Source organism: Micropterus salmoides, unplaced genomic scaffold, assembly GCF_014851395.1.
Source record: "Micropterus salmoides isolate LMB-PRFRI ecotype aquatic unplaced genomic scaffold, ASM1485139v1 Ms_hic_scaffold_8, whole genome shotgun sequence".
Lineage (NCBI taxonomy): Eukaryota > Metazoa > Chordata > Actinopteri > Centrarchiformes > Centrarchidae > Micropterus > Micropterus salmoides.
In genome coordinates, this window is record NW_024044570.1 from 35,183,645 (window position 1) to 35,198,333 (window position 14,689).

Sequence of the window (14,689 nt, forward strand, 5' to 3'; positions counted from 1 at the left end):
TTCCCCTCTTGTCAGTTTGGTACCTGAAATAATTCCTTTCTTTGTATAAAATTTTTCAGTGTCAGGTTGTCCCCGGTGTGTTGCAGTAGTGGCAGTTGAAAATACTCTTGCTCTAGCAGAACCGTTCATAAAAAGTTAATTTGATTGTCTTTATTGTTAATTAGCACATGCCTAAAACAACCTCAAGCTAAATTTAAAAGCTTATAGCAAAAAAGAGGCACTAGTCGATTATTCATTTCAATAATGGATAGATTATTCGACTGTCAGAAAAGTAGTTAATTGCAGCCCTTTAAGTAACAAGAAATTGCAGTACAGAAATGCCAAACTAAATTTGAGTTAATTTAGAAACAATGTCACAATTACATACAGTTTGTCAATCAGAGAGCACTGACAAGTAGATGTTTCTATTATAAAATGTCCCGCTCACTATGTATCTTTAAATCACAATTCTTTAAAAAACGTACCTATTCAGTCTTGGGTTGGGTTTGTGTCAGTTAGGTTGGGTACACGCCGAGTCTGAATTTTAGGCCTCTGCAGAAGGGGGCACAGCATCCACTTTTTCCAGCAGACAAGCAGGCCTCTAAATTAACCCTTTGGGAATGATCGTCTGCCTTTACGGCCACAACCAGCTGACTTTCATCTGCGTAGCTGTGAAAATGAATTCCATGACTGCATGTAATTTGGCTAAGAGGTGAAATATAAAGACAGAAAAGCAGAGGGCCATGAACAGAGCCCTGAGGTACTCAATATTTCACATCAGAACATTTTTATGTGGTATTTGTATGGGATACACACTGTGCTCTTTCAGATATGCAAGACTTTAACCGAGCGAGAGGCAGGCCAGAGACACCAAATTGATTTTCCAGTTGGTCTAGGACTATGCAAAGATCTATGGTATCAAAAGCTGCTCTGAGATCCAGTAATATAAGTAGTGAGATGAAATCTGAATCCATGTTAAGCAGAAGATCATTTACCACTTTAGTGCCAGTTCAGTGGTGTGACAAGTCCTGAAAGCAGGTCGAAAAGGTTCGGAAAGATTATTGTTTACCAGGATAAACTGTTGTTAACCAAGGAATAGTCCATCCATCCATCCATCGTCAACCGCTTATCCTGCGTACAGGGTCACAGGGGGCTGGAGTCAATCCCAGTTTACATTGGGGCGAAAGGCAGGGTACACCAGTCCATCGCAGGGCCGCCATGGAATAGTACTGGGTAATTGAGGTTGTATTACTGTAAATGCAATATAACAATAATTTTGTGTTTTTAATTCCACCTCACATATTTATAATGATGAGGAAGAGAGATATTTTTAAACCTGTGACAGCAGAGACATGTAATTTAATACTTTAATACTAAGGGCCCCGGAAATCCATTCTGAGAATTATTAGTTATGTTGGCAGGAGAGAAGAGGATAGTTGATAGACATATCAGACATTTAAGATGATTTATGTCCCTTAATTAATGGAATACAATCAACACTGCTGTGGTAAATGTGTTAGGGAAAAAGGGTGTATTTAGGATTGAAGACTTTGTTGCAGATACAGTGCAACAAGACAGTCCTGTCTCAGACTGCAGATAAGAACGGAGACAAGAAACAGCAGTAATGATCGAGTGATTGAAGCACTAGTAAGAATCACATAGAGTCGCTGTCTTATTTACTAAAACATATGAAGTGTTATTTGTTGTACTTCGGTGTAATTCTTTGATTTTAATGATTACTGTACACTTAAAGCCGCCATCATGCAGTAATTAAGATTTTCCTGTATAAAATCAAATATCATGCGCGAAGACGTCATTAAGTAATTAAACTTAAGTAAACAAAATTAAACAGTTTACTGTAGGTAGGTTGGCTGCATTTTTCAGTTTTAAGGAGAAAAATCTAGCACTCCTAAGTTACTGAGTTGAGAGCCACAGTAGCGCCGTGCCCTTGTTATTTTCAGTTTAAGTACTGCTGCACAAAGCTTTTGCCACAACACAATGTAATGTCATCCAGCAAGGTGCTGCATTGGCCGGTCCAATACTTGTAAGCACAGGGCTATTTTCAGTTTGAACGCCCACACTGTCAAACAAAATAGTAGCATATCAGCCGTCAGTTAAAATGCTCTTGAAATTGTGCTGCATCATAGTTACATACAGATAAATGTGACCCTTTTCATGCCCCCAAAATATCTGAAAATGACTAGTGGTGGAAAAGCCTCAGAACACTTCATCCGTCTGCAGGAAGACGGACAAACAGTATTGATCACTTTCACTCATATATCAATTAAAATAACATCACAGCCCTAATGATGATGATAATAATGCAGACAGTAGAGAGTTCCCTCTGTGCACACACACACACACACACACACACACACACACACACACACACACACACACACACACACACACACACACACACACACACACACACACACACACCATCCCCCAGGGCAGTTCTTGTTGCATTCTCAGTGATGTTTTGGTCTCTGTTTGCTGGAGCTGTTTTCCCTCCTTCTCTCAGTGTGTTTAGTCTCTGGGACCAGCAGAAACATCTGCGTGTGTGTGTGTATGTCCCTTCTGTATAGCTATATATTTGACATTAAGTTTCAGGGTTGACACTCCAAAACAAACGCGAAGGCCTTCACTTGAGAGGGCGATCAGGAAGAGGTGGACAAATTATTTGGTGAATAAGTGAAACTAGCTAACAAAGGAAAAGCCAGGAAGGTGGGAGAGGAGAGCAGGAAATCATTCTTCATCAGTTGAAGATCTTTGTTTTATCCAGTGTTAACGTCTTTCTCTCTAACGTCCACAACATTGCAGTGGCGTGAACACAGAGCTGCTTCATGTCAAAGATGTGGTGTTTGGGGTGCGCAGACAGGGAGGGTGAGCGAGGGAGGACCACATTGGAGGGAGTCTCTCTGTCTTTCCTCCTGCATACCATTAAATCTGTCATCTGCCTCCCATCTTTATTTGGGGTTAAGATCAAGTAAAAGGGATTCAAATCAGGCTTAATATATCATGCACACACACAGGACAGGCAAACCCTTATCCCACGTACCGGACACTCTTTCTGAAATCTCTCTTGTGTCGCATACATTAAAGATCTACCTGGACCTGATGTCATGTGCCTGTTCTTTGTTGGCTTGATGCAGCATATCAGCACATGACACAACAATAATAATGATTTGAGATGTTGGCCTAATTGTAGTGTGTTTTAAAAAGTACTGAGGATTACTGATAGAGCTGGATGTGACATGTCATTCAGAAATGGTTCAGATTTTTTTAATCTGTGAAACTTTTGTTGAGCATCAATATTAATAGAAGACATTATCTTTGTTAGCTGTTTGTTAAAGGGCTAATCACACCATTTGTCAGTTGGTCACCACAACATAACCAGTACCTAATGAAAGTACAAAAATGTCTTTGTTCTAGATTTGTTCCTGGTTAGAAAAAAACTAATGGTAGTGTCTGCGACACTGCGCAGAGGTTTATAAAGCAATATACTACTCGCCTCCGAGGTACAGCGTAGGTGTAGCTCAGAAGGAACAAGCAAGTAGACAAAAATACGACTGAGTGTGGTATGCTTAAATCTCCTGCCAATAAAGCTGGCATGCTGCCAAACCTGCTCCTTTTAAGCCTTAATAAAATCTGTTTAAAGAGTAATGACACTGTCTTGCCTCTGTCACACATGAAACCAACCTAAGTGGGTTATGGAGTGTCAGGTGGTGTCACTGTGTGCGAGGCTAGCCTAGCGGCACCTCCAGTTGGCTTGCCGACATACATTACCATGATTGAGAGTTACAAACTGTAGAGAGCCGGAACTAACCTCTTCCAGTTTGGAGCGAAAGTATTTTTTTGGTCAACTCAGGTCACACTACATAGAGATGTTTTAATAAAATCATATCACAAGAGTCAGCTTTGCAGCAGTTGTTACATTTCTAAATCCAGAAAAGACATCTATCTGAGGCCTGGTCAAAACAGCATTTAAAGTGGCGAAATTCTGCGACATATTCAATCCCTTCTTGTGGAATCACTGAAATTGTGGATTGTGTCGCCGAGCCGAAGTTAATCTGCGCAAACGTTTCGCTTCAGCTCAACAAATGGTGAATTTCAAATCGCACATTTAGACAGCCTAAGAGTCCAAAATGGAGGAAGCTATTGTGACTTAGCTGTGTTGCACCATCCGCTTTTATTTGAAAAAATAAATTATAAACTGTCCCACAAAAAAACCTGCTTATTTATTTATTTAAGTATCTAGCAACAGTTGGAACTGTAGCTTAAATCTGCAACCTTTTGAGGCCCTAACACAAGCAGCCTTTTTTTTAGAGTCAACCCTAAGGCTGTAGAGTTCTTTCAACCCACTGAGAAGCTGAAAAGCCCTCAGTGGAAATAAATCCTGAATATGTGCAAAATTAGAGTCACGTTATGTAGTTTTCACGCTGTGTTTTTGCTGACATTGGTATATTTTTGCACATGGGAATCAGGGAGAGTCGTGTTGGTGTCAAAGAGTGTCCGCTGTATAGACCTTGTGAATGAATCCCATCAATAAATTTCACAGCCAAAACCATGTCAGATACGGCAATGACCTAGAAGTGTGTGAAAATTCTCACCATCTTACTCAAGGCCAAGCCTCTTCATATCAACGGAGAGGAGCAGAGATATGGAAAGAAACACTGTCTCTGATATGATTCGAGGATGGAGCGATGATGGTTAGACAGAAGATAATGAATGACCTTGTGTGTGTTTGTCTACAGAAACCAGTTCCTGGCCTTTGTTTGACCTCACCATTAAACCTTTAGGATTATTTTAACTATTAAATGAAATTAAATTTGTGTGTGTGTGTGTGTGTGTGTGTGTGTTGGCCTTGCCTCGCTGTTGGGTTTCGGGAGGGGGTGGTTATAGATAGGAAGGGATTCAATAAGTAGTTGAATCAACTCCTCCTCCCTCTGTGGATCTCAGTACGGTGGGAAAGTTCAAATCTGCTGCTATTTTCTATCTTTTATCAGCCGGGCTTATCGGCTGGCTTTCTCGTCTGCATGCCTGGCTTCAATAGTCCAGGGTCTCAGCTCGGGCTGCATGGTAACTGCTCTCTATCTCCCTGCCTCCAAACTCCTCCCCTCTCTTTTTATTTATTTATTTTGAAAACCACCTGTTCTTAGCACTTTTTTCTCCTGTACATTTCATTATTACCAGTTATTTTTATATATATATAAAATGTATATGAAGCGAGACCTGAGTACAGCAGACTGAAAGATAAGCATATGCAGACATAACAAAAGGATGTACAGCGTCACAGATAACACTGGATAGATTTAAAGATTAAAGTTTATATTACGTCATTTGGTCTTGTGGTGGTGGACAGTCTTACACATTGGTCCAAAATCCTCCATAGGTGTTCAGCTGGGCTGAGTTCTGGTGACTTAAAGGGCCACTTGATATGCAGATGTAGTCACAGATAAATATTGACTTTTGTGTTTTTAAAACAAGTGAATACGTTTAAGCATAAATTATATGTATCTGAGCTCCCTTTGTTCCCTTGAAAATAAAAGACAAAAATAAACCACAATTTTACAAAACAACATATTTTCTAAAATCTTGTGGTCGTAAGAATTTAATGACCTAAAATGTGCTGAAAAGAATCTTGCCTTAAATGTTCTTCCATGCAGTTTAATACAGCACTTTGTTTTGGGCACTCTGGTGGCTAAGGATAGCAGGTCAACCATTATTTTATCATTTTCAACATGCAAAAAAGGGTTGTAATGGTGCACAAAGTGGTGCACAAAGTGAGTGGTTTTGGAATCATCTTCAAAATTTAATAAAAAAATATTTTCATTTCTTTTGAAAGGTATCAACACTAAACTAAACTAAACTAAACTGGGTCAAGCATTATATCCATAATGTATAAAGTTAGCATGTTGAGTTGAAAAATGTGAACACAGTTTTTATCTGAGCCACAGTGTTTCTACAACTCGCTGAAGAATCATAGCGCTCCCTAACAGAGGCTGATTGGGTGAGAGATGTTCTTTCTGCTTGCCATACCGATGGTTTCCCTCAGATAATGTAAGCAGCACGGTCGAGCCGTCAGTCACCAAATGACAACTGCTGAAGCTTTTCTTTGGAAAAGGTGGCAAGATATAATTACACAGCATTAGACTAATCACATTGTATGTGTTTGGTCTTGGGATATACAGAACCACAAATCATTGCGTACTGAATTCAGTGTACTGTTACTAGGTGTTCCTGGGCAGACCTACTCATGCTCACTGAACAACAGGTTAATGTGAAACATGAGGAGCCGCATGCCTTCGTGGCAATAAAAGAACATAGTGAACAAAAAAGTGAAGAGTTGATCGGATGTAATTTACTTAATTTATTTATCTGTGACATGACAAATGGTAGTTTTTCTTTTGATAAATGTGTGTCTGGGACATGCGCACGCTGTCAGTCCCTTACAGTCTTATCATAATGCACACATGTTCACTTTCCATTAGATTTTCAGAGGAACACACCACTCATTTTGCTGTATTTAAACTGTAGACTGCTGTTCCTCTGTGATGTATGTAGGAGTGAGGCGTCCTTGAGGAACATGAAACAGTCTGTCAGGGCGAGTGCGTCTGAAGTGCTGCCAGAGAAGAAATGGTTGTGAAACAGAATACCAGAGGAAAGGCTTGATCCAGTACATCACGAGGTTTCTCCACACTACGCACTATGCAGGAAATGTATGAGACGCTTCAGTGATATAGTGGTAAATATAAAAGGTGGATACCCCAACCTCATGAACTTATCAGTCAGATCTTACACAATTAACACCAAATACATCTCACTGAGTCATATTTGTCCATTGATTGGTGTACAGTATTTTTCGTGTTGCTTCATCCCTCACTCCAGAGGGCAGTGCTTGGAGAACAATCCCCGTTACATGGGAACTGTGTACAAAGGGCAGCTAAAATCGCAGGGAGCTACAAAAACAAAGATGAGAGGCAGAACAGATGTGTTGTTCAGAGATGGAGAGAGGTGACTTTGTAGAAGTCAGACGAGTCAGATAGGATCTCTCTGGCAAAGGTGATGAAATCTGCTGAAATGCAGCATCTCCAAATGTTATCACAGTGTGTCAGTCATGTGGTGCCGCTTTGACACAGTGTTATTAAAAGCATTATGTGTTCGGTTCCTCGATGGGACCATGATCATTTTCTATTAATGGTGCCGTTTTTTGTGTGCACAGTTTCTTGAAGAAATTCCTAGAACCATTTTAAATATACTAAATCAGTTAGAGTGCTAAACGGAACCGTTTCAAGGAGCATTAAACAGTTTTCCTTTTAGATTAATTAATATAATGTGGAATTGAATGATGCTGTCAATCTTTTTATACCAATATTGATATTTGAGAGTTTAAAAAATCAGATTATGGCATAATTATTAAAGAACGTTTTAAAGTACATTTGTCAGCAATATCAGTAGTGTCTGCAGTACATTGGTCCTGCAGAGAGCACTGACAAGTATATATTTCAGCATGTACATTTGAATGTGTGGTGCAGCTAGTAAGCATTTTCATCATAAACTGATTTACTAAATTAATTTGATTAATTGTAGAATAAGTATTGACCGTGTCTTCAGGCTTTGTCTTTTCAAGAGTTACAAAAAGAACAAATATTCACATCCCAACGTTTTAAGATTAATATGTAAATACTCCAAATGTGTATTGATCCGCTGATCCATCCCCAACAAATGTCTTCCTGTTTGAGTTACATCTGCTAAAAACTGCAGTGCCCAGCTGTTTTAGGAAATTATTGTGCCTTTTTAGAAAGCGGAACTTTTAGAATTAAAGAGTATTATTAAACCACTGTCCTCACCTCAGAACCCTTTGACAAAGGTGAGTGTGTCTAGTCCACTGGATGTTTGAGGGTGTACAGTAGCCTACTCGCCAGGCTGCAGCTGTAACACGGCAGGCCTGCTATCAGGACTGAAGCTACATGGTGTTCCAACATAGAAAGCAGCAGCAGGGAGATTTATTTCAGCGGGCTCGGGCCGGTGAAATGTCCTCCTGAGATGCGCCGGCCTATCAGATAGGCCCGCTGTGAAGGGGCTGCTGATCCTCTCCTCCTGGGCTAGCTTTTCTTTCCAGGAGGCATGAAGGATACCCCGCCACTGGACCATCCATCACGGCCAGCGCTGACGCAAGGCACTGTGGGTATCTGTGGTCCTATAGGGGCGGTACTGCTGCTATCTCTCTACCTGCCCTCCTCATGCCCGAGAAGCAAATATCTCCTCCTCCTCAGAGGAGGGAAACTAATTGTTACCCCCGCATTACACTCAATTCCTCCATCTGCTGCCCGGCTTTATCGCTGTCTATCTCTCCTTCTGTGTCTCTATGTCTCTCTCCCAAGGTTCAGCCGGTGTCCCACCCCGCCGCCTCCCCAGGACCTTTATCAGGGAGACGGCTCTGCTCATTAAGGAGTTAATTTTCTCACTCCTATCTCTGATTAGTGTAGTAAACCTAAAGCACAGTGAATTCTTTAAATTTTCTTCCTTGTTATCAAAAAGGGAAAGGGAGAAAAAAAAAGATGGGAATGGGGGGATATTTAATCGGTTAAGTAGTCTTCCTGGGGAACTAGATTTCTCTCTCTCGCTCTCTCTTTTTTTCCCTCTTCCCAGCAATGTAAAGAAATCTTGCTGAAAGCTGGCCCAGCTCAGTAATTCAGTTTTTAAAGCATTGAGGGATGTGGAAGGAGCTGGTGGAGGAGGAGGGGTGGGGAGGGTGGCGGGAGAGGGAGGGAAGAGAGAAGGAGAGAAAAAAAAAAACGACTTGATGAAATTCCGCTATCAGCTCCGAACCAATATGCAAAATATCTCGCTGGAAATCAAATAGCTATTATGTTTTCATTTCCACGTCGGCGTATTTGCTTAATGAAGAGGAGACAGATCAGACCGGCAGAGAGAGTCTGCAGGAGCCGATAACCGCCAACGGCTCCCAGCTATCCGCACACAGTGACGCTCCCAGTCACTACGCTTTTTTCACCCAGAAAAAAAAAGGGAAGGAGGGGAGAAAGAGAGAGATAGAGGGAGGGAAGGTGATAGAGAGAGAGAGAGAGAGAGAGAGAGCGTGAGTGATATTGAAAGGGGACGGAGAAGAAGAAAGAGGTGGTGGCGGCAGCGGTGGTGGTGGTGGCAGAGGGGGGATAAGAGGGGATGAGGAATGGAGAGATAATGACAGAAAGAGAGGAGGAAGCGGGAATATAAAGGGGGGACTGCAGGTTGGAATGGAGAGAGATGAAGGATGAGAGAGGAGATGGAGAGAATAATTTTTTTCATTGAGAGGCGCACATAGCTGAGAAAACAGGGTCCTATGAGTCTAAAAATACCGTGAATTATTTTAAACTCAAGGCCTGTCACGGTCTTGAATACAGTCAATTTCAGCATTTGAAGTAATTGTAGTAATTGTAGGAAATTACTTTTAAAGGTCTTAAATATGATGCAGTTTGTTAGTAACGTTTAGCACGTGTTATATGTTTGCACTGTGTTCATCCATTTTCAGCCCTTTGATGTTTGCGTCCTGCTGCGTCAATGTGCATCAGCTCACTCCAGCGTTATCACTCTTTACAGTATGTATTTCACTGATGTGCTGTGATGGACATTTTCTACCTTTTTTTTTTGCTTTTTTCCCTCCAGATGCTCCCCTTTTATTTCTGCATATTTATTTCTCTTTCCATTCTGTCCATTTCTTCACACTGTTGGCAGACACTTTTTATTTGTGGCGGGCATGGCAGCAAACCTGCTGTGACACGGAATTAAAATGTTCCTCTCTGATGTACTTTTTCCGTTGCTATCAATCAATAAATGATCAATCAACATGCATCAAATCTCTGACGATAGAGGTGGACCGCACTGACTGCACCATGTGCTTAATTAATAGATAATAATTTATTAAAATGCCAGCAGCATTAGCTGAACCCGAGCTGCTTTTCACATTTCTTCTATAATTGCAGATTTAGGATTATATAGTTCTGAGTGAGTAAGAAACTATGAACTACACTTTGTCTGAGAACCAAAGTATCAACAAAGCTTGGGATTGTGTTATCATATGAAACAGGGCTGCACATAATTATTATTTTCACATCAATTAATCTGCCGATTATTTTCTCTTTAATCAATTCATCTTTACATGAAATGTCAGATAGTGGTGAAAAATGCTCATCACTGCCCAAGGTGACCCCACATCTCAAAGGTATTAGCATACCATCACAAGTAATAAGACCAAGAAAGCAGCAACTTCTCACACTCAACAGACTGGAACAAGGTAATGTTTGACAATTATACTTGAAAAATTACTTAAATGATTAATAAATTATCAAAATAGTGACTATCAATTGATTGACTGATTGTCTCAGCTATAAAATGAAACCCAACGTTCAAGCATGGTAGTTGCAGTTCCTGAAAAGTTGACACTGAGATGAAAGATTGGTGTCCAACAGTGCAATACTCTGGTACTCTGTGGTTTGTTATTCTGTGTAATACACTCTGTGCAACGTATGGTTGCTCTTCTTTCCTCTCAGTGGCTGAGTCGTGTTCTTACTGATTTGCTTAACAACCTTCTTATTTAGCAGCTGAAGTGCAGGCAGTTCCTTTAAGGTCAAAAAGGGTGCTGCAGCGTCATATATATATTATACCACGTCATCCCTCATCATCAGCAACCCGTATTCTCAGTTTCTGCATATTACCCACGGTGTTGCTCACAGGTTTATGGTAGTAGTTCAAGGTTGCAATAGTAATGAAAATAATGTTGTTTTCTGAATTTCAGTGCACACACAGATCCTCCACAGGAGAAACAACCACCAGACCCAGCTGCTCTGACGATTGGTCGTGACTTTTATTTTGAAAATCAGCTGTAGGCCAAATTTTTACATTACTGTGATGTAAAGTCGCAGTTTTAATTGAGTGGAAACATTTCATCATTGATTGATTGTAATTAATTTAATGTATTTTGCACTTCTCGAGTGCAGTGGAAACATGCTGTATGTTCACTGGTCATTTGGTTTGGTGAGAAAATGTGGATTTATGTCAGCCAAAGCCACATTCTGAAACTCCTGTTCCGGTTTGATTCACAGTGCAGGTTTCGCTGAGACAAATATGACTGATTAGATTCAGAAGATCTAAGAGATGTTGCAGAGGATTGGTAGAGGTTAATCAGCCTGCAGGCCTTAATAGCCGGGCCTTACCCTCACACCAGCAGCCGTTATGTGACACCCCCCCACTGCAATCTGGGAACTTTATCATCATCAAATTAGATGTGAAGATTTACAGGACGGTCCATAAGCCCCGGGGATTTCAGATCTGTCGAAAAAATCTATTGCTTTGCTTGAGTTTGTCATCCCCAGAGTAATCAATGGGTAGTCGTTAGCAGCTCAGATCCTAAAGGCTGAGGAGAAAAAGCTGATTTTTATTGAAGCTGAATATAACGGATCGATATCATGCGCTGTGCGGTCAGGTTCCTCTTGTGCGAGGGTTGATGGAAGGGAACGGTGGCCATGGAGCTGTGATAAGAGCCCATGCAGCATTGAGGGAAATGTTTTAAGTGAAAAGTTGATTAAAAATATTTCCTCAGTGGTGGGTGATTCTCTTCACTCTGATCAATAAGTGGCTCCTCTCCAGTGCGTGACTCCGTGTCAGACCTTACCTTAGTTTCTCAAGAGAGAGCTCACACATCCTCCTCTCCTTCCAATTCTCTCCTCCTTTCTTTCTCTAAATATCCCCTTTTAATGTTTCTCTTCACAAGTCTGTGATTTTCTGATAGAAGCATGCCTCTCCCCCTCTCTCTTCCTGTCCTTCTCTTGCTTTCAGATCTAATATATTTTTTGTGTGGTGGCTTATTAGCGTGAGAGCGGCAAGGCTTGCGTCTGTTTAATCAGGCTTGTTGAGCATGCAGGTTTGATGTGTGTTGTCTCTGTGTTTAATCAGCGAGCTGCTTGCTGCAGGTTTGATGTGGACGGAGAGTTAATAAAGCAGTATCTTTGGTGCCTTCATCAGCTGCAGCACTTTGTTCTGCCTCTCCTCGCGGCTCCAAGAGAGACAGCTGTGGTCTCTGCGCGGGAGCTCAAGTACTCCTGTGCTACCACATCTGTCTTAGTCTCCTCTAGGTGGTGGACTGGAGTTTTCCTCACTCAGCATGGACTAGTAGTATTAGTAGACCACTCTTCTATCATTTTGTCCTCAATTTTAAAACTGTGTTTGCCTGATTTACTTTAATAATGTCTTTTGTTCTCTTAAAATGTTAGCGGAGGAATTTTGCAGACTGGTGTCTAACTCCAACTTATAACCTTAACGATAATGATCGATTATTCAAATGATTTCAAATTTGCATTTGAACATTAGTACTTTTTCAGTACTGTCCAGAGCATTTAGTATTGAAAGTTTCAGATCAGATTTATCAGATCAGATTAAAACTTTTAAATTAAAATGTATTTAATTTATTAAGGCACCAACAATTTAGAAATTTGTCCTATTTTACTAAAGGGATACCTTTTTTTTTTGTCTTTTTTTTTTTTTTGTCCAAAAATATGTTTTATCATCAAATTGTTCTAAATGACAATCAGTGCTAGTTTCATATAGACTGAATCTGTTCAGGATTGTCAACTGTTGTTCAGACAAAATAATCAAACCGAAGAAACTGATTAGTGACCTATATATATATATATATATATATATATATATATATATATATATATATATATATATATATATATATATATATATGTGTGTGTATATAATATATATATGTGTGTATATATATATATATATATGTGTGTGTATATATATATATATGTGTATATATATATATATATATGTGTGTATATATATATATATATGTGTATATATATATATATATATATGTGTGTATATATATATGTGTGTATATGTGTATATATATATATGTGTATATATAATATATTTATTAGTAGCTCTGCTTTTTTTAGCCACTACAGCGTTTATTCAGTCGGTTCTTCTTTTAAACTTCTAGAATAATTTTTTTGAGGCAGATGTCAAAGCTGTGTCAGTCCACCTCCGTTGGTATACCTGCGAAGGAGAAAGTATCTTTTTAGAAACCTCTTTGATTAATCAAAACAAAAAAAATCGTAGAGAAAGTTCATTCCTTCTCTGTCCTGGAACTGATTTGAAGTACTGAATTTCATCTTTCAAACATGTCACAAGTTTTATTCACCAGAGAACCGTAAGTTTGGAAATATGAATACATTTAAGCTTTAGGCTTTTCATGAAAAAGATCCTCCTTCTTTAGTTCACAACCTAGAAAGTTCAGTGGTGCTGTCGGATAAGTCTCAACTTAATTGATGTCCCTCCTACTGTACAGAGATACACATGTGGGCTATGTCTTTTTATTATTTCTCCATCTCTTCAATGAGTTCAGTCCAATTTTCCTGTGGATATCACACTATAACAATTAACAAGGCTTTAACTTTAAAACTGGCAAATGAAGGAGAATGTTCTGCACTTATCACACAAGCCCAGCTATCCTTTCTGCCAACTATCCGACACAGGAAGAGAAGGGGAAAGGGAGAATATTTCTCCTTGGATTAAAGAGGGGAGAAAGTGGAGCTGAAACTTTTCCGCACCATTTGATGTCTGAAAGCAGTGATGCAGTGATTGATTCATTAAACCAGAGCCGTAATGAGGAAAGAAATCATAATTCAAACTTACATTTTAAACAGGAAATATAATTGGAATTTTTATACAGAGAAGTGCCTTTGTACAATTATGATTAAAGGAAAATTAATTGTATGAAAATGTCCTTATAGATACTGAAAATTAGATCTTGCAAAGCTCAGGCGACGTAGACCTAATTCTAAAAATATTGTATACAGGATCTATCTTTTTTTTCCTTTCTCCATTCTTTTTAAAAAAAAATTTTTTATGAAGGTCCAAATCTAGCTGTGTTAATTTTATCTGAAATTAGAGTGAACCATGCAGGCGTGGAAGTTGAAATTAGCCTAAAGATGTTTCATTTACAAAGACAGAAACACTTTGTCAGCCGGCGATTGTTTCCAAGCATTATCTCTGCCTGCTTTTAATTGCTTTGGAAGTGAAATTAACAGAATTAGAAAAATTGCCTTTCCCTTTTTCTACAAGCTTCTTTATTCATGGGTATTGTTGTGTTCTTTGTATAGATTATAGACTCCTTTTGTTCCAGTATTGTAAATATATACGCCCCCAGTCACGGCTTTAGCTCCGAAACAATCCCTCTGTTCGTTCGGAACAACCTAATGAAAATTAATTTACAACCTGTCTGGATTGGGGGAGAAAGGCGAGTGGGGGGTGGGGGGGGGGGGATCCTGGTTTTCTCTTGGTATTAATTTCACTCTGATTTAGTTATTGTGAAACAATGTGCCCACCCTCCTTGACTTTCCACTACATCATCATTATGTATGAGTTGTTTTCTCCCTCAGCTGTCTGCAGCGTATTAACCATTTCTGCTTCACTCTAGCACTCCCTAATCCTCTTAAATGAAATTGTTACCCTGAATTAATAATAATTATGTCATGGGATCGTCTCGGGAACAGAGAATGACGCATGTCATCTGATGCAGATGAACATAATAGAAACTGCTTTTTATAATCATCAAGCCTTGAAACACGAATAACTATATACTTAGTCTTTAGATACAGAAAAACAGGCAGTAAATATGACCATATATTTCAAG

At 39.5% G+C, this 14,689-nt stretch overlaps 1 protein-coding gene across 1 annotated transcript in view; it reads left to right on the forward strand.

Annotated features, from left to right (window-relative positions):
• The window catches only part of zfpm1 (zinc finger protein, FOG family member 1), a 114,746-nt gene that overhangs the window by 31,315 nt on the left and 68,742 nt on the right, over nt 1-14,689 (forward strand). The window lies entirely within an intron of this gene.